At 37.4% G+C, this 21,062-nt stretch overlaps 1 protein-coding gene across 1 annotated transcript in view; it reads left to right on the top strand.

The window, feature by feature from the left end:
- Positions 1-21,062, top strand: part of DNAJC1 (DnaJ heat shock protein family (Hsp40) member C1) — a 108,048-nt gene that overhangs the window by 964 nt on the left and 86,022 nt on the right. The gene's annotated exons all lie outside the window — the stretch shown is intronic.

The raw sequence follows: 21,062 nt of genomic DNA, 5'->3' as shown, positions 1-21,062 counted from the left end.
TTTTGCTGACACTTGGCATGTTTTACTTGTATCACTTGTCCTGGCTCCTGCATGATGCCTTTCCTTCTCTCTAGAAGGTCTCGTTGTGTGACCTTGCTTAATATCTCCTCCTGCATCTTAATTTTTTTTACTCTTTATTCCAGTCAGTGTTCCTCTCCTCAGTAATGAAATATACCATTTTCTATAATCTGTTACTTCACCCAGAGTCCCCAAAAGACATCTTTTCATTGTCTCCTAGTACATTCTGTACGCCTAGTACATTCTCTTCAGTGCTACATTCTGGTGAGTGATCTTTCTGTTCAAATTCCTTCCCTGACAACCTTGAAGTTTATTCTAATGTAGTTCTTGTAGTTTTTGAGAATAATGGCTGTATTTTCAGGTGCTTTTCATTAGGACTGTCTCTATAGAGAGAGGGAAGGTGTCTGCAATATCTAAGGGTCTGGTTTTGGAAACTACTGGCTGTGGTTGTTAATGATAGTTGAGGGATCCTGACTCGGTTTCATCTCTTTCTTTCCTTTACTCCTTCTTAAGCACCAGTGTTAAATACTATGGAATACTGTATGTACCATTATATATGTATGTAGCACAGCAAACACTGCTACCCAAGTTTCACTTTCACGAGTGTAAAAATCTAGATGTTAATTTCTCAAAGACAATTTTAGTGTTAGATAATGGAGGGACCCAAAACTTTGTGTGTTTCAGTTAGTGGTGTTCAGATCTGGTATGCAACTCTTTCTTAACATCTTCCACAATCCTGTTTTCTAGGGCCAAATCTGTACCTTGTGTTGTGTGTTTAGCAAAATATATTAATTCTACCAAGCAAATATTCTGCTAGTTCACACTTCTAATCATAAAGGAGAACTTATATGACTTGTAAAGTGCAAGCAAGAGGAGAACTTATATGACTTGTAAAGTGCAAGCAAGAAAAAAGGTGGTGGAAGTCCAACACAAATGAAATAAAGCTTTGTTTGTTAAAAGTGTACAGTAGTCACTCATAATGTCACTATAGCCTGGAAGTGTACGTAACGTGGAATAGACCTGTGAGTCCTGTAATGCAGGACAGACACAGTTTTGAAGCTGAGCTTCAATAGGAATTTGAAAGCATTGCAAGATGCTATATAGGCGTAGAGGTTCTTTCACTCTGTATCCTTGTTCCTGCTGCTTGCTTCTCCAGATATACCTGAAACTTCCAACAAGATCCTGGAGCGGGATTTTGATTTGCAGTGACTCTCTAGGCAGCTGCAGCTGTTTGAGATTCCATGAGAAGGGTAACTGGTCTTGTGATGGGGTTGAGGGAAGTGCCCAAATCTCAGGTGTGCTCTATCCTGTCTTACGTGTCTTAACCATATGGTTATGAGCCTTTTACCATAATGTTTCAATGTGCTGTTTGCATGTTTCTTCAGATTTTCTGCTATTTGTTAATATTATGGTTTATGTCATTATTGTTTCGGCTGGAATGCTTTTGACTAGAATGCACTTTTTGTAGTTCTGGTGCCAGTTATTTTATTCCCTGTGCTTAGGTGGTTTTCTTGGCATTTTAGTACAAGAGAGACAGTGTGTGTGACAATAGCCTTTGTGGCCATGCCTTTGGACTGTTTAATTATCCTCCATTCGTTAAAGCTTGCTTGTCCCATCCCCCACCTGTTCCTATTTCATTCCCTTGTATCATGTCCTCATAATTCCTTCTTCCTTCACGTACTTCTGGGGGAAGGGAGTGCTGCTTCTTTATGCAGGATGTAACTTCTACATCTGAAACACGGATGCTCAACTGTGTTTGTTAGCAGACACAGGGCTGCCAGATTTTTTCTAAATGTGTCATCTCGTGTTTTGAAAAAAATACAGGGAATGACTCAATGCTTCCTTAAGGCATTAAAGCAGCTTAGGTTTTGATGGGAGAGCTGTGGCACTGACTGCTTGTTGAACTCATACGCAGTGTCAGAAGCTGATATTGACCTCAACTCACAAAGTGCAAAAGGTATTGTGGGAAGTCCTGTAGCTCTCAAGCTTGCTTGGATGAAGCCTCTGTCTGATGGATTTTTCACTCAGATTGGAGAGAAATTATGATTTTTGGTTTCATTTCTGCTCTATGGCTGCAACAGTATGGGGTTTGTGTTTTGTCATTTCAAGGGCCTTATGAAAGCCTCCTGGCATTGTCAAGTAACTCATCCAGCTCTGCCAGGGTGTTAGGCTGGAGCTGCTGCAGTATTTTCTGAGATCAATGGCAGAGATAGATGATGATGTAATGGAAGCGATTTTTGCTGTGATTGTGAATGTGGAATGACAAAGGAAGAGTAAGATTGTGACTGTCTTGGCTGTTAAATAACTGCCTGTAGTGGTGACTTCAAGGAGGAGTTGGCTGAGGAATCTACAAATGCTCACAGAACGGTTGAAAGGGCCCATCTTGTCCAACGCCCAAGTGTTAGGTCTGAGCACCTAGATTAAGAAATATCTGATTTTTGTACAAGGACACAATCTATCCATTTGTGTTTTTTATCTGGCCTAATATAATAGTAACATAGCATAAGAAAAAGTGTTGCATTGTTATGTTGTTACTGTTGCTGTTCTGAATGATGTGGGAATTGCTCTACCTTCCCTTTTTTTGCTGGTTCTTAAGTTGATGATGTGATTAAATTAAATGGCTCATTTAAAACATTGCTGTTCTCAAGAAGTTTGACCTAGCAGAATGGGAAGATAAGATAACCTTTGTCTTGAGAGAAAGGTTATATTTCCCTATGCTTTTCTTCAGGTGGTTACTGAAGAAAATAGAACCATAAACTCTTGACAGGTCAGATGTAATAATCATTTCAGTAATCACTTCAATATAGCCAATTTCAAATTGACAAGGGGATTAGGACCAAATAGTGTTCATCTAAAAACTCAGTTAAAGCAGCACAATTAAACCAGAGACTATGCAGACTCAGTAATATGATGACCCTGTTACCCGAGAATGTGAACATACAAATCTGATGTCAACTTCTTAGAAAAATTCTAGGAAGATCTGAGGAGCTACCGTCTTGTATAGTGGACAAAGAAACTGGTCAAGTTAATTTTATAGTCTTTTACAGCTTTCAGTAGCTGATACCTTCATAAATATGATACTCTCTGGATAAATCAACTTGGCATCAGTTGAATCTATGGATCTCCTTCCCAAAATATGCTTTTGATTTATAACTTGTTAATATGGCTTCAGGGGAATGACCTGCTCCTCCAGTCTTTTGTGCTTGCAGCAAGGAAGGCACTACAGGCCTCTGAATGTCTTTTGAAACTTTGTGGTACAGTTCTTGGATACAGGGGATCCAATCAAGAAATTATTAGGAAATGTTGTTTGTGAAGATGTGTTAAAATGCATGAGCTGTGTGGCCGGAATTGACCTGCATGGAGCAGTGTGTCATGTGTCAGTTAGGACCAAGGAATGTCTGAATAAGGCTTTGGCTTCCACTGGTAATCAGATAAGGGAATGGATATTGAAAGTTCTGCTAGGCCTGTGCAGTGTATAGAAGCAAAAAAGAGAGAAAGTTTCCCTGAGTACCTCTGAGGCAGCAAAAGAGACCCTGACACCTCAGATTCCTGAGGGAGAATTAACATGAGTGGGACTTGCTGGCCAACACTGTGAATAAGCATATAACCCCTAAAAAATGTTGAAAGAGATATTTTCCTCAGTATTGGCTTATGCCTTCCTTGTGGCATGATATTTATTTTGAAGCAGGCTCTAATCTGTTTGTGTGGCTTTACTGTTAACTGAGTGTTATATCCCTGTCATTGCAAGATGATGCATTTGTTAGATGATGCTGCAGCACAAAGTCATAACTGTGTGTACAAAACCTGATTTTGGTCTGACAGCCTCTGAGGTGTTGCTATGTTAGCAACTCCAAGAAAGTGCAAGGCAAGAAAACCAAGAAGTTGGATTTCTTTGGCTGTGGGAAGCCACAACCTCTCTAGATGAGGTGGATGTATTGGGCTAATAGACTTCTTTCAGGAACGCTGGAAGAGAGGAGCTACTGTGTCAAGTAGTAGGATCTGACAGGGTTGTGTCTGTAGAATGCAATGTTTGGTGCTGAGGAATTGGTGTCTATACTGTTTGCATTTCAGAGATTTTTTTTTTGTTGTTGTTGAACTAATTCCAGGCTGGATGCATGGACTCAGTGCCTGTTTGTGTTGAAGCGTGGTGTTTGTGCTCCTGGTTTCACATCTTACAGGTCTGTTCTATCCCAAAGGGATCCTGTTCATCCACTCTAGGGCTGTTTCATGATATGCAGACAGTAGGTACAATGATGAAGTTTGCTTTGTACGTGCACTCCTGGTCTGCACTGAAAAAAATGAGATAAATGCGCTAAGAAGACTATAGTTTATTCTAAATGGGTGACATAGAATTTTACCTCTTGCCATTGCCCTGTAAGAACCTTACCACGAATGAACATCACAACAAATGGTGTGGCTTTTATGGTATTATGAAGCATTACTAGAGGCTGAAAAAAATTCTTGGTAATAGGATTTCCATAGTCTGTTTTATGCAAGTGCATTGATTGATGGCATGACATAGATCACTGCAGTTCCAAAGTTGTCAATTCATCTGTTATGTAAGTAAAGTTCTTGGACATAGATTTGGTTACCTATTTTTTATAAAGAATGGCAATCTCTGAAGTTCTTAGTGTTGTATCATCTGGCACTTCTGTAGTTCTGGCTTTGAATGGGTTACTGTCCAGAAAAAGACTCTAGATAAAACTATTTTTCTTCTGGGGAGCTTTGAGTACACAAAGTAGTCCCCTCAAGTGAGAAGAAGCATACGAGAGAGAGCTATATCAAGAACAGCCTTCCTGTACCCATACAGTTCTGTCTTCCCTGGCAAGCGAGGTGCACGTAAGAACTGCAAGGAAGGGAAGATAAGAAGGGATAGCCCAGAAACTCAGCAGTTTGTTTGTTCTTTCCGGTGACAAGCTGGATCACACTCCATAGACACATTTTGGTTGCTCTTCTAACACTTAAGACTGTTCTCCTCCCTGCTGCTTTTTAAGGTTAATGTATGTGGGTGCAGTGTTACTAAAATCATGGAGTGTGCATCATCTGTAAATGTTTTGGTGATAGTGCTTCAGTCTTCCAAGCTTTGGAAGTATTTGATCTGGCAAGACAGAGTTTCGCACACATGTAGTTATAACATCACTTCTTCAGATGATTGTGTCAAACCTACAAGCTGTAGGCTATTCTTGCTTTGTTTTGTAAGGTTATTTTGTCTTGCATGACAAATAGGATATTCACTGTGACCTTCAAAAGTCTTGTGCTGTGAAATGACATGGAGCCATGAAGCAGCTTTGTGTCTCAGTTACTAATTTTTGAGGGAGCAAAGTTGTTTTGGTGGTGATTGAACATCATGTCTAGTGGTCTCAGCCTGTTGCAAGATTGCTTTCTGCATCTTGTTCAAAATATATGTTAAGGAGATCTAATTTGGAAGGCATTGGATTTTAATGCACTGTCAATTGCAAGATCAGAGTTCTCAATTGGAAAGATGAAATATGTTTCAATTTTCTTGCTCCAAACTTTCAAAAATAATTAACTTATTTAATATACAACTAGGTGAAAGTAGTAGCAGACCTTTATTTGGACAGTGAGGGATTTTTGTAATTCCTAAAACTGCATTTCTTTTAAGCCCACAAATGTACTGTCAACATCGAGGCAGTAATAGTCCATGTGCTGGTTTCAAGGTAAACCGGCAGGGGATATGAACCCAACTCAAAAGAGAGATTATAAGTCAGAATAACAATTTAATAAAATAATACAATAAGTACGATTATACAGACAAACAATTAGTTTTAACCCACAAAACCCAAATATATAACCCAGCACCCTGGGGCATGAACAGAGTGGTGTTCGTTGGGCCCCCTGAGTCCAAAGTAAAAGGAGAGTGGGAAAACCTGTTGGTGAGAGTGCTGTTGCAGTCTGGTCAAGAGTGGGGATTGCAGTCCGGTCGAGGGTGGTGGTCTGCAGTCAGGTTGAGAGTGGTGGTCTGCAGTCTTTCTCTGAATCCCAGGAGTGGTTAAAAAAGTCCCAAGACTCCAAGATTATATATCCTCCAGTTGAGGCAGGAATGCCCAGTACCTCTCTCAGGGCGGGGAGTTCCACGATGGGTGAGGACAGGGGGCACCCTCCTATCTCGCAGGCCTCTTAACACCCCGTTTATAGCCTGAGGAGTCAGGCTGCTCTGGGCAGAGGGTGTAAATGGTCTATGGATAACAGGTTCTGGGAAATGGCATGGAAGGCTATAGAATACACAGTTTTGGGTTATACAGTGATGAACTGGTCCCAGCTGTTCTAACTAGGACAGTCCATTGTACCAGTTCAAACAAAAATAACATTGGAAAATCCAGGTTTGTTTCTAGTGGCTTTAGCTGTAATCTCAGTTCATTCCCTAAAAGTAATTGTGTGGTTTTTCTCAGTGTGCTATTGCGACACAATTCTGCATCCCTTCAGGGTTTAAAACCCCCCATTTGAGTCCTTTACTCCTAAGTTATACATGGAACGGAGATTTCCAAAAGTTCTGGAAACTCTGCTTTTCCTAAAAGCTGCAAATTATTAAAATTGTGTGAAGCCATCATTGCAATTATTCACTTGGATCCTATTGAACAAAGTTGTTCCAAACTGCGGAGTAGTTTAATTGCTCACAATTTAATTCAATTGTGTACCATAGAGAAGCAGGAATGATAACTGCTCAATCTGTAACTGAGGATGGTGCAGAATGTGGGGTTTTGTGTGTTTTGGTTTTGAACTTCCAGGTAAACTGCTGACAGATAATGTATTCTGTTCTGTAAGTGCCCTGCCCTGATGTCTTTGTTGCATATACAAATGATTGAAACATCTAGATATGTAAAGCTTGCATTTCCCATAAAAATGGGTTTTTTGTATTGTTGCCTATTAAATTTCTGCTTGGAAGTTGTCCAAGAAAATGCAGGGTTTTTTCTTGCTGTCATTGTTGTTTCCTTTCTTAAAGACACAAAAGTGTTTCAGAATCTACCAATTTAAGTAGTTTTAAAGACATTCACTCTTAACTTTCCCTGACAATTCATTCATATAACACTTTCCTGATTTATTTCAAGTTATACTCTTTCTTGCTGTGTAGAAGGACATACAGCGATAGGAAACTACTATATTTGGGAACCCAAGGGAATTAATAGTGTGCAAAGTGCAGTGAAAAGGATAAAACAACTGGTCTTGAATTGTGTGGTTTTTTGTTTTTCTGTCTGCAGCAGCAATAATGTTTTAGCTCTTTCTCTTTATACTTCTTTCTTCACTAATGCTTTAGGGATGTATCCATAATAGCTTGATTTTCAAATTGCAGAAATAAAAAGTGGGCTATTTTTTCCCCCCAGAAGTTCTGTGCTAGACCTGGAAGTGACCTCTTTCTTGGTGAGGAAGGGTAGGTAACCTCTGCTGGTGGCCTCTAGTGCTTACACAAGCCTGTGTGTCTGATGCTTGTTCCTTTGTTGAAGTTCTCCTGCGTGTGCCTGTGTTGGTATCTGAAACAGTGACATAATTGATCTAATGTGGAGTTTTGTAAACAACTTCCTGGTGGCCTTTTGCTACTTGATTGCTGCGGATTGCGGTCAGATGTCTGTCTGTAAAGTTGTCTAAGGAAAAACCTTAGAGGCAGCCTTAAGTTCATTCTGTTGAAGATAAACCTTTTATGTTCCATCTAGAGTAATTTTGCAATTAAGATTAACGTGGCTTTCTGATCAGATCTAGAGAAAACTGTAGCTTTAAAGGAGATGTTTGCAGCTATCTATGGTGCTATTTTAACTTTAAGTATGTGATAAAAATTGAGAAATAAAATTAAAATTCAGCTTATAAAATGTTCCTTAGTTGGGTTGGTTCTTCTGATGTTCTCAGAGGAGATGGTAACAAAGAGCCTGTGGTGCTGTTGAGCAGCTGAGCCAGTAAGAATGAGAGTAGAAGTGATAACAAAGGTTTTTTCATCTCTAAGAATGGGTCTGATATACATTAATTTCCTCCTTCTATTCATTTTAATATCTAAAATGTTTTGGTTTTCCACAGCATCCTAGTGGGCTAACAAAATTCGCACAACGTATGAAAACCTGCAGTTTTGCTTTTGATTTGCTTGCTAGTGTTTGGGCTTTTGCTTAGCCAGATACTGTGCAGATTAGAAGTTTGCTTCTCTCATTTTTTATTTTTTCCCTGCAGTCTAAAATTTTAGGTTTTCCCTAAATTATGAGTAGATTTGGGGTTTCTGGGTTTTTTTTGCGTATTGTTTGTTTGTCTGCTGACTTTGTTTGGATGTTACTAGCTCTGTATAAAAGTGATTTGTAAACAGTTTTATGTATGTGGCAGTGTGTTGTACACATGGTGTGTGTTACAGCTGTGCAAATGATAACACAGTTAAAAGCAGGATTGTGTGTTACTGGGCTCTCAGATGAGGGATTGCTTAAGTGCAGATTTCTTAAACGACCTGGTTTGCAGGCCTTGCCAACTGTGCTTGATGTCAGATGAGAAGTGAAGAAAATTCATAAGCAGTCTCTGATAGATCTGAAATTGTTCATTCTTTGTGTTAATATGGAAAACTTATGGAGAAAACAAGAAGATGCATAGGAGCTGTTGAAAGAAAGTCACTCTGCAATCTTTTTCTAACTGAAAAGAGAAGGAAGAACTAGAGGAGTCTTGCCACGTGGGCTGTAATTCTGAAATCTGCTGACTTCAACACTAAAGTACTTTCGTTTTTTAAAGGAAGCATTCAGTGCTGGTGAGGACACAAGAAAGCTGTGAAACAGCATTATTTGGGATGAATAGCTTCTCCCTTAAGGGGCAATAATTGTTTTTACTTATCCCTGAAAATATTGCAAATTATTTTTTTAGTCTGATTGATCAATGTTTTATTAAATTTCAAACTGATTTAGGCTAGCTTTTATACTATTAATCACCATTTCAGAGTGATTCCTGTAGTGTTCTTCTATGGGATATAAATACTGTCATGGGAGAGCAGAAGAGCTGTATGTCAGTTAACTTTTTGACAATTTACAGTCATTAATTGCTGTACTCGATGTTGTGTCTTAACAGTGGCTGCTACAATGTTACAATAGAAGAAAGTCTGTAAAATTTCGTCCTATATGGGAGTCTCTTCCCATTTCCTATTAAGAATTATTAATAATCTTATTCAATTCAAACATTCCTTTCAGTTGCTTAAAAATTTGAAATAAACTTCTTTTCCAGCCTGAGTCTACCTGTCTATTGAATAAAAGGTATTTCTTCTGTCAATTTGTAACCTGTGTGTCCTGTAGTTTCTGTTCTACTGAATATTCTTCTATTTGTGCTTCAGTAGCTTTTCAACACTACAAGCTAATGCAGCAACGTTCAAAGCAAAATAATGAATTTGAATGTTGGATTGTCTCTGATAATAGTATTTCAACAATGGTTAAAATACAGATTGAGAGGATCAGCCAATCAGTTTTTTCTTGCAGCTTACAGTCGTGAAAGAATGGACCTCTTCTGTACGTAAGTTATGTACTATATTTAAATATTAGGTATAGCTGTCTTACATTCATTCTCAGTTACACAGTACAGAGTTCCCATTTATAAGACTCTTTCATCCCATCTTGTGGCAAGTTAGTCTCTGTGATAGCCTTTGGTGTGGAACCTTGTCAAAAGCTTTTTCAAAATTGGACTGTACTGTGTCTGCTGGACCTCCTCTCTCTATCCTTGCTGATGCACTCCAGTGCCTGGGTTGATGAGGCAGGTTTTCTCTTTTCAGAAGTTATGCAACATTTTTTCCAATAGACCTCATTTATCTCTGTCTGCAATCACTTTATTTTTATAGTACCTGCTGCCTTTAGTAAGGGTGGATGACAGACTTTCTGGTCTGTAATTCCCAGGATCATTTCTGTTTGGGTTGGGTTTTTTCCCCTAATGTGTGTGTGGCAGGCTGCCAGGTCCCTGGTGGCAATTTTTTGCAGTACTGGGTTACTTTCCTCACCTGCAAGTCTGCAGCTTTGTATTTAAATTTCATTCTGCAGTCTCAGGTGAAAGCCATGATCCTGGTGACTTCTTAACATCTAATTTGTCTCTTTGGTATGTCTGTATATTTATTTCAAGCTGAATTAGCTTCTCTTGGCCTGTCTAATGCAAAGAATGTGTTGGTGTGGGAATGTCTTGAACATCTCCAACAGGGAAGATTCATTAAATAAATGATTAAATTGTGTGGCTATAGCTTTGTTCCCGAATGAAGCTTTTCATAGTTTCATCATCAAGAAGTCTGTAGCATCCTCGTTTTGGTTACATTTAAAGAAATAAAAGGGTTTTGAAAATCAAATAAATTGTCACTCTAGTTTGCTTGGACAAATACAAAAGTCCTACATGTTGGAAAGAAGTAGTCAACATGTTTTTTTAGCTATGTGTTCAATGAGTTCTAATGGAACTGGCACAAAAATCTGCCACATTGCTCTTGTAGTTACTGACCATGAGAGGGAAGAACAGCTGCTGTTACGCAGTTTTCCTGTTTGATTAACTGCTATGCATGAATGATTAAGCACATTTTCATAGGAACTCATGCCTTAAACTGAGATATCTGGAGGGAGTTCAGGAATAAATAATCTGCTTCTGGTCACTTTGCTTTAGTGACTGGCCTTAACACTGTTTTGGACAGTAGTTTTCAGAAGGTAAGATGGAGGGCTTTGATTTGTATTACTACTTGAGTTAAGACTCAAGCAGAGTTGTTCCTAGTTCATAGTAATTCTCAGGATTTATTAATTCTGCAGCAGGGTTCTTACTGTGATGTACTCAAGTGTCTTGTTTTGGAAACAACGAGATTATTTTACTCCAGTTATTCTGATTTTGATGGTACCACATACAAACTATGTCTTTGCTCATTCCTACTGGTTTAAGCAAAATTTTGGTATTGCATTATTCCAATTATATAAATCACAGTGAAAACTTCAATTTTTGTGTTTTCTATGGAATGCTGACATTGTGAGGAGAAACATGACAGGGTTTTATGAAATACCTTCACTTCTAGAAATTTTAAAAAGGTAGAAACTTGCTAAGATAAATTTTTCAGCAGAGAACTTGTTCAAAATACAGGAACTTTAATTGGATATATTAAAGCTAAAAGTTGCATTGAATGAAATGTATTGAATTTCAAGGTTTTAGTACAGTTCTTTATTTCGTACAGTACTTTATTTAGTACTGTAGTTTTTACAATAAAGAACTGTAATTTTCTTTTTCTTCTAAATAAAGTTGATCTGTTTATTGTTCAGAGACATGATAAACTCATACTTCTAGGTACTATCTAAAGTAATTGAACCCTGTATCTAATCCTACGTTGCTTCCATGCTGTGCATGTACCTTGACTATCAAGATGTGGATTTAGGATAGGCTGTGCTCTTTGCTAACATCTTCATGTCTGAAGTGATGCACTGATAAGTTTCAGAACACAAAGAAACAGTAGCTAGAAAAAAAGTGTGGGGTAATGAAAGACTAAATCAGACTGCGTTTTCTAGGAAGTCTAACTTTATAGGTACAGTGTGTTGGGTGCAGAGTTCAGATGGACAATTTCATAGGAGAGGTATTAGTGATAAATATTTCCTATTTTGGGCTCCTTTAACAATTGGACCTGGGATCATCCCTTAAAAGCTCCAATCTGTCATGGCAAATTGCAGTATATTGCAATTGAACATCATGTAGTTTCCAGCTGATTTTTGTCACATATGCCTTACCTTCATCTTGATTTTTGGGTAAAACCATAGTGTTTAATACTGTCAGTCTCCAAAGATGTATGTTTGAGTAGACTGTGTTTAAATTCAAAATGTTTAGGTCATACTACATTGTCCAACAAAATGGAATAGAGTTGGAGAGAAATGTACTTGAAGTAAAAATCATACTCCAACAATAAAGAACTTAAATCTTGATACTACACTTCCTATTTTACATCATGATGTTTAAAAGTTTTCAGTACAAAACCTTTGTTTGCATTAATTTTGTAGTATCTGAAGTCTAAAAAGTAAATTGGGACGCCTTCTGTTTAAAAAGAGCCCTTGCATAGATTGCCATTTTTCATTGCAGAATGTTGGCTTCTCTTCTAAATGTATTTGTGAATATAAACACTGTTTATTATTGAATATGGATATCTGTACTTTCTTTCTAAGGCATAATTTCATTTGTCTTCCATGTGTTTGACTTCCTCAAAGTTCAGATTTTTAACACAAAAAATACTTTTTTCAAGAGAAAACCTGACTGGTATTTAGACAACTGTTAATAGGGGCACGGTATCTTCTTAAATTTCTGACCTAAAGGAAGCAGAAGGCTGTAAAATGTGAGTTTCTTCACTTCTGGAATATGTAAGATGCATTCCCGTAGCTTCTCTGCTCTCTTCGAGATTAACTCGAAGACACTGTCACTGAATTAACGGTATCCCATTATTATCAGGGTATTGGTTATCCTGTCTGCTGTCATGAGATATGAGAGCCTTACATGACAGCTGGTTAGACGTGATCGGATTGATACTATGGCCAGGAAAGACAGTACTGGGCTAGGTTGCTTTCAAAAATTGATTTCTCAGTCAAGATAGAATTGTATCTTGATCAGGTATTCAATATTTTGCAATTCAACCAAGACAAATATACAAACTATTTCCCATTCCAGCTGCAACTGTAGAACTTGCTGTTATCATAAAGCCCAACACCCGCCCCCCTGGCTTACACAAGGGTTGCTTGTGGAGTCTCAGACTGTTTGGCTGCAGGCCTGAAAGGAGTACATATATCATAGTCATTGTCATTCTTCACCTAAGTGTCAGATTCACAGGACAAGTTGGCGAGATGATTACTTTGATTGTTCTTAAAGGGTAATTTGATCAAATAGAGGTGCCTTTTGAACTCTCCACTGGCAAGGAGTGGGTGGATAGAAGAAAACTCACACATACAAAAAAAATCAGTCCCCCCTCCAAAAAGTATCTATTAATGGATTTAGGAGTGAAGGTAAGGATGCCTAAAACAGTGGTGTCTGGTATAAGTTGGCAAAGCTGGAAAATAGCAATTATACTCCCATGGTAAAAATCTGGTCTTTTGTCCTGTTATATGGTGAAACCACTATGCCACTTAAAATGAGGTGGTATAAATCCTGAAGTGTTGGTCAAAAGAAAAAAATTAAAGACTCCCTGAAGGATATTATTCTTAGAGTATCTGAACAATCAAAATATGAAAAAAATCCAGTGTGTTGTGAAATATGTGAATTAACAGATCCCTTCCCTCCCCCCATTTACTGTTGGGGGGGTGTTGTTGTTTTGTTGGTTGGTGATTTTTTGGTTTTGTTTTTGGGTTTTTTTGTGTGTTTGTTTGTTTTGTTGTGGTTTTGCTTTTGTGGGTTTTTTTTTGTTATTTTGTTTCTTGATGATTTTTTTTTTAGTGTAACTAAATTAATCACAAGTTACTTATTTCTTTGCTAGGCTATACTAAGAGTATTTGAGATAATTGTTCAGTCTAGAAAATGCTGTTCTGACTCTCACCGAGTGCTTGTGCTCTGGGATCTACTGTGGGTCAATAGTAACAGACTCATACACTGCCAGTAGGCACCTTGAAAACAGGACTTGTTTTCTCAAGGGGGTGGCTTGTAATGACTTGGTTAAGGAAAAACGTCATCGCAAGAGGTGAAAAAATACTCTAGATCAGTTATACTGGTGTAAAATCTATCGCTTAGTCAAGTGATACACTGTGTGGGATAGCACTTTGTTGAGTCACGCTCGCAAGAGGAAGGAGAGCAGAAGAATCTGGTGAGCCAGCATGTGCTTGGAATAGCAGATCATTCCAGGCAACTCTCTTGTGGGCACTTTTGCTGATTGCCTAGCAGGGTTGAGGTCTTCTGTATTAAATTTTTAAGGTAAATATTGAATTGGGGATTTTAGCAAGAATTATTGCATGTGCCCTGATATGAATGTTCTAAAATTGCGTTTAGTTTCAATCAGCAGTAATCTGGAAAACGCACTACAGTTTCTAATGTAGCCCAAGGAAAGGAGCCGATCTTCAAAAGATTCATTGCTGATCTTTTGATGACATTTTAAGTTGCATCTTGCTTATTATGCTGTGCTTTGATTTCTGTGTAGATTGAACTGCCTACCCTATTTTCTCACAAAGCTTGGTCCTGACAGTGTTTCGGATGAGTTGATCCTCAGTTTCTATGCCACAGCCTTCCTTCTGGAGTCCCAGTGGTAGTCCCATCTTGACAAAGGAGAGCAAAGCAGGTTTCCTTCCAACTACTACTAGAATAAACACCTGTGGCCCCAAAAAGGAAGCTGATGCTTCCTGTAGACTTCCTGCATATTTTGTTTTAGCTGTGCTTCATTATTTTCTTTACTCAGAAATGATGCAAATGAATAATCAAAATGAGTGATCTGTACTGATTTTTTTTTTTTTTTTTACAGTCTCTCAATTTCTCTCTAAACTTCCTAGCAGATCTGTTTAGACCTGCCTGCCATGGCTTAATTTTCTAGATTAATATTTGGCAACAGGTTTACCATTTCCACTGCCATTGGCTTACTGGGCATCATGGTGATTTCTCCCCCCCCAAACGAAATCCCTTTCTTCAAACTGTCAGTCCTAGAGTAATGATGGAGAATGAGGCAGTTACGTAAATGGTTTCTTGCTCTTTGCTTGAAGCTTTGTTTTTCACCCAGACAGCGCCGAGTGTGTTTCTTTAATGAGGGCAGTGGCCAAGGTCCCTGGTGGTCGCAGCTGAGAACTGCTGTGCTTGAGTAGTGTTACGGCTTTGTAAGTACATCTTAGGAACCTTCTGCAATGCAGTTCTGGAGCTAATAATTATTCTCTTTTCATTGATGACACTTTCGGTGGTTTTTGTGCTAGTGAGGTTTTTTTTGTTTTGTTTTTTCTGCTCTAATTTTCAGAGGCTGAAAGAATGAATGGTCTGCCAGTCTTCTGTGTTCTGCTTGAGTATATACTGTATTTTGTCTTCTGATTCCTCTTCCTTTTTTTTTGTCCTCTTATTAACTGGAATTGTCAATCAGGGATATGATACGGGTTTATCTGTAACTTTTAAAGCACCCTTTCTCTGGTTACTTTTTCTTATCAGTATATTCGATGCATCCTTCAGAGAGATCTGCAATCAGAACTACATGCTGTTATGTTTGGAAGGAAAAACTAAGGTGGTCTTTCTTTTTAAATCTCTAATGTCTTCTGTTTGTCATTCTTAATCTTAGAGGTCATCCTTTCTCTTTATTGTGTGGTTGGTTTGTTTGTTTTTAAATGTATTCCTGCTGCCATCAAATTTTACTGTGGCTTTCACTGCTCATCATAAATTCAGTCCCTTCTTTCAGCTCAGGAGCTGAAGTGGTTGCATGCACCCTGGTTAACTTACATTTCAATTACTTCAGGAACACCCTCTTTGTCTAATCCCTGTGCTTTCTGTAACTAAAATGACTGTCTAAAATTGGTTCTGGCTTTTCAGTTGGACCTGGAGATGAATTGCCAAGCAACAGGCAGCTAATGTTGCCTTGATATTAAAGCTGCATGTGGCTTTAGGCTGCATGTTACAGTCCCCCTGTATATTCCTTTTTTTTAACCCTGCCAATTTTTTTTTAATCCTCACATACTTTAGTTGGTGGTGCTGCTTTTTTGTTTTGTTTGTTGTCTTTGCTAGTTCACCAATTTCTGTTTAGTTTTTTGGTCTCTTCTTACTCATGTCATTTCTGAAAATACATTTTTGCTTCTGCCTGTCAGTATCAGTCCAGTCCTTCCTTTCCCAAAATTGCAGAAGAAATAATTGTCTGAAGTTTCATAGTATATATTTTTATTATTTGTGGCTTTCTTAAGTCATTCTCAAATAAATACTTGATATGGTATCAGTTTCAATATGTAGGTGTTGTATCAATTATTATTTTGAAGAAGGATTTTTCACAACTGTGTTTGAAAATTGCTGGTCTATAAACGAAGTGTCTTTGGATGAGCAGGCTGGGTTCCAGGGACAAGCAATGCAGAAGTCAGATCTTTAAAACTCACCTCTTCCAGCTGGAAGGTTTGGCTGTCTGGAGGTTGCTTTTCCAATGGCAAAGTTTTAGCAGACTGCTTTGTGTAACCCTGCTTTTCAGCAGAGAGCTGGCTCTGCTCAGAAGTAGGTAAGTGGCCACCCAGTACTTACACAGAACAGATTCAACCTGTGGACTGGTAGACACAGGATTTGATAGAAATTGTTCAAAAGTTCTTTACCAATGAAGTAATGATAAGCATCTCTGCTATAGAAACTGTTTTTTTCCTGTTAGTTTTAATCTGATAACTACTCCTTTTTCTGTTTTTAAATTTTCTTAACAGAAGTTGAATTCTTAAGTTCCATTGCCCGTGCTGGTCACTGTTCTGAATAACAGGACAACACCAAGAAGTCTTTGTACTTTATCTTCTGCCATGCACAAAATACTGCATTGGAATAACTGCTGAAAAGAAAACATAATGAAATAAGTCTGTGTGCATGGAAGAGCAGATAGAAGCAGTTAGTGCAGTTTCACTATGTGCTCTAGGAGGTTTATTTTAGTGGTGTTCCTGGTCATGGCGGAGACCTTGTGGGATTTCTGCAAGTCAAAACACTATATGTGGGAGTTATGGGCAACCATGGGAATAGTAGGACCATAAGTCACCGAGGGGTTGAAATGGAAGTAATCCAGGTCTCGCAGCCTGGCTTCATTCTGCTATTACTTTGTTAGTTCTTTTTCCTATTTATTTGATCTAGTCAAACCCTCCCAGTTTTTTGGTGTGTTGTGAGCTCGTTTCCCAGTAGGTCACTTGTGATTGCAGAGCATTAAGACTTCTCCCGACATAACAAATGTCCACAGTTGATTACAGCTGTGGAGCACAAAGGGAGAGACTGACATAGCTGCATACTTGCTGCATTACACACTGCAAAGAGATGGGCTGCTGTTTCGCCCTTTCTTTTGAGATGCTGCCAATAGGCAACGCTAAGTCTAAGGAGATGTTTGTGCTGTTCCTTCTAATTATGTTATGGAATTCCTCCTAATTGCCAAATTAAATATTTTTAAAGTGTTAAGCATTATGTATACTATTGCTTAAAAATTCTTTAATTGTGATGCCTTTTTTTAAAAGATATAATGTTGGGGATTATGGATGTAGAACTTTATTCTGTGCAATTTGAAGTAAAAATGAACCTTACAAAAAGAGACTTAAAACGATTGCTGAATTTATTGTGTGAAGCATTGTAGTGCTCTGGAGTAGATATACCAGAACTTCAGTGGAAAGAACCATAAAGACTTCCAGTATTCAGTAATTTTAGTTATCTCCCTACTGTACTGATCATTTAATCTGATTATTGAGATTTTACATTTTTAAGTTCAGTTTTGGTTTCTTACCACTTGATGGCAGTGAAGGAGCTAGTGTTGCCAGGCAAAGGTTCAGGGCAAGAACCCATTATGAATAACAAAAGAGGAGGTACAAAGGAAGCCTCTGACATTTAATATTGTTCGCATTTCTAGGTGATATTACATATACCACAAATGACAGTAGAGGAAGAAAAGCCTCTAGATGGAGCTTCAGTACTTCCAATGGGGGAGAGATTTTTATACTCAAGTGGTTTGCTCCTATTTATAATAATTATTTCAAACAACAACTTTCCCATTTAGACCTGGAATTATACCAGACATAATCAATAAGTAATATCAGTGCTTCTGCTAATATAAACATACTACTTGAAGAGCATGCAATTCTGACATTTTTCTCACACCTTCTGTTCAAATCCTGCAACCTCTCAACATTCTTAGGAATTCTCAGGTATTGTTAGAAATGTGCCATGTAGGTTAAGGATCTGCATAATTATTCAAGCTTTTTTAAAAAAAGCTGGATTTTACTGGTGACTGCAAAAAACCTTGAAAAATACTGTTCAAATTGGAAACCTCCCTGCAATATTTACTGTTTTGCATGGTCTAGTCCCAGTGAAGAAGTGTTTGTTGTAACGTTAAATATTAGAGTGCACGGATGTGTGTTTGAGGCACTTTATTAGTGAAAGTTCTTTTGCACTTCCTACACCCATGTACACCTCTTGCCAAGCTGGTATGGGGAAATGAACCATATAATGGCCCTGCTATAGTAATTGGCTCCACATGGGTGGACTCTAGTGCATAGACAAAACCTTATTTGAAGTAATTGGTGCTTTGTGTAGGTACAAGGGTCTGTACATGCAGATTTATTTTGGATCCTGGGTCAAACCTTGGCATTAGTAAAGGTTTCGATTTCATGCAGTGTCTTTGACATGTAAGTGATTTTGAATGAGTATCAAAAACATCCATGCAGATGATAGCAAGCAACTTGATTGAAATTGTTTGTTAAAATACGGATAGGTAATATTTTGCAGTTATATTTTCGATTGGATACTAAATAGAGAACGTGGTTTGTTAAGTTTTTTAAATGTACAGCCTGTTACAAATTAAAGAAAATGTCAAAAAGCAAATTATAAGTTTGCATAATTATTGAATATGTTAATCAGTGTCAGCATTATTCTAGTTCTATAATAGGCAGTACTGTATAAACTCACAGTTGAAAATAAGTGAAAATTTGCCAGAGTTATCAAATATTTACTTTAGTTTCAGATGCCATTCTTATTTTTAAAAAACACTCTTATTTTTAAAAAACCCTCTTATTTTTCAAAAGCATTTAAGCACCTTATTTCTAGTCTTAGCTGGCATCTCTTAGCCTAATTGATGGGTTACTGTGCTGGTTTAATGTAACAGCAGCCAGAACGTACTTACTGGGCAAAATTCAAGTTTATCTTACCAAATAAGTACCGAACACAAATTCTGTCTGTTGGTAGAAAGAAAAGGTTGGAAAATGGAGTTGAAAATAGTGCAGTGTTTAAAATGATCGTTTTAGCCAGTGGAGACTCATTTGCTGGAAATGCCCTTGTGAGATTGTAGCATTTCATCTATGAATGATAGTTCATCTATGGATGAACTATCATTAGTTCATCCTGGGGCATAAAACAGTATTGAAATGAGTTTCTTCTCAGTGCTGTTTTCAGTAAGATTTGTTAGAAAACAATGAAATTTTACTTCATTACACGAGTTGGCTGCATTTATTGTCAGTGGAAAATCTTAGCTACTGTGGTGCAATACATTCTTAAGATAAAGGTAGTGCAAGCTTTTCCAGCTGCTTCTGTTCAGTTTAGGGGAATTTGAAATTTGAAAGGTACAAAGAAAATTATCACAGCATTTGGAACTTGAAATCAATTTGACTTAGGAAGGTAGTGTTAATCCTGCTGTGTTTTGCTTCCCGGGATGAACAGCATAATTGCCAAAAGTCAGATATGGGAAGAATACATATATTTGTGCAAAATAAATTTTATTCTTCTAGATGATTGTCAAGAATTGTAGCAAATGTAAGTTTAAAAAAAATCTGGTTTGTTTGTTTGGTTTTTTTCACCCTAGAGATAAACTTATCCAGCTGATGGGCAATTTATTCATTCAGGGGTGTATGTTTTATGACGGCATACAATTGTTAAATCTCGTGTGCAAGAAATCACATTTTATAAAAGGGGGAAAACCCGGCTGTGAGTATAATGCAACTCATGCTTCCTGAAGGGTAACTAGTTCGTACTAAATAGTTTCTGTATTAATCAGTGCAGTAGTAGCAATTCCCTAGAAGCAATGTGTTACTTTTATTTCTCCTTATCTGGTAAAGAGATGCAGATTGGTAAAGGTTTCAATTTCTAGGTTTCATCTCTGTGAAAGTCAGTAAATTCATGTTGATCTTCTAAAAATCCTTCGGCTTTTTTCTTTTACTGTGCTAACACTTGGGATAATTTTTGCCCTGAAACTGTCTCTTAGTTATACCTTTATATTAACTTTATCATTAAAACTTTGAGGTTCTTTGATGGCATTAAAAAAAAAAAAAGTTGATGGCATTTTTATTTATCCTTGACTGCTGAGCAAATCTCAAACGGTTACTTCCTGTTTGGTAGAAGGAACAAGTCAGTTCTTAGAACAGGCATAAAATTGCACAAATTAGGAACCAATGTATGGAGTTAATTTCCTTGCATATTCCTGTATTCACTACTAATGTGTATTTTGAACAAAGAATTAATTCCCTGTCTTTTTGCAGTACTTTACTTTGTCATTTTTAAATAAAAATGCCCTACCAGAACTGAAGACTGTTGGGGAGTTCATTTTGGTTCTTAATTGTGATAGAGGAGATTCACTAATTAAAACTACTGAATTACTGTAGAGAATAATCAGAAGTTTCCCTTCTGTGGGGAGATTTTCTAAACAATTTTATTTTACTTTATTATGATTATGATAATAGGAAAAAAACCTGATAAAGCTGATCACAGAAAACTGTGTAATGATTAGTTGTAGTGTTCAGTGGGAGCAGAATAAATATGAGGAACTTAAAATTACTCATAGAATTACCTTTTCATGTTTTTGTTTTGCTTTGCCGTGAGAGCCTTTCAGAATTCAAATTTCATTGTGATGCAATTTATTAATGTAGTGAGCAGTAAGTTTTTTGTTTGTGTGTTCTTTATTGGTATTCACCTAAATTTCAGACTCAATTAAAGATGCCTGGAGACTCATTTGGTAAAGAAAGCAAAATCTTTGTCTGTAATTTCTCAGCTCAGGGATATCTTGAGTCCAATTGGAGATCTATAATATTATCAAATAAAAGTTTAGCATGCCTGTTAGTTTGAGGGCATAATTCCACCAGTATTTAGGCAGTGGTTAGTTGTATTTGACTCCCATGTAAATACATGCTTGAGTCCTAGGATTCCTGGAAACTTGCAGAGTTGGAATTTTAGTGTTTAAAACAATGTTGGTTTAATTACATGCAAAGTTTGATTGCCCCATGTGGGAGTGGTGTGGTTCTATATTTTCTTTTAAACAGTGGGGGAAAACTACATCAAATATAAAATACATGAAATATTGTTTCAAAATATGACTACAAATACTTAGATTCTTGTTCCTTTTTTTTTTTTTTTTAAGAAACACTTGGATTAGTCATGTTTATTCAGCTTGATGGAATTTGTCTTCCAGGGTATATAAAGCTTTTCAGTTCTTAGTCAAATGTTTTACATTAAAT

This window comes from Lepidothrix coronata, unplaced genomic scaffold (genome assembly GCF_001604755.1).
Source record: "Lepidothrix coronata isolate B3197 unplaced genomic scaffold, Lepidothrix_coronata-1.0 Scaffold59, whole genome shotgun sequence".
Lineage (NCBI taxonomy): Eukaryota > Metazoa > Chordata > Aves > Passeriformes > Pipridae > Lepidothrix > Lepidothrix coronata.
Note: the sequence above shows the minus strand (reverse complement) of the source record. Positions and strands in the feature narration are given on the sequence as shown.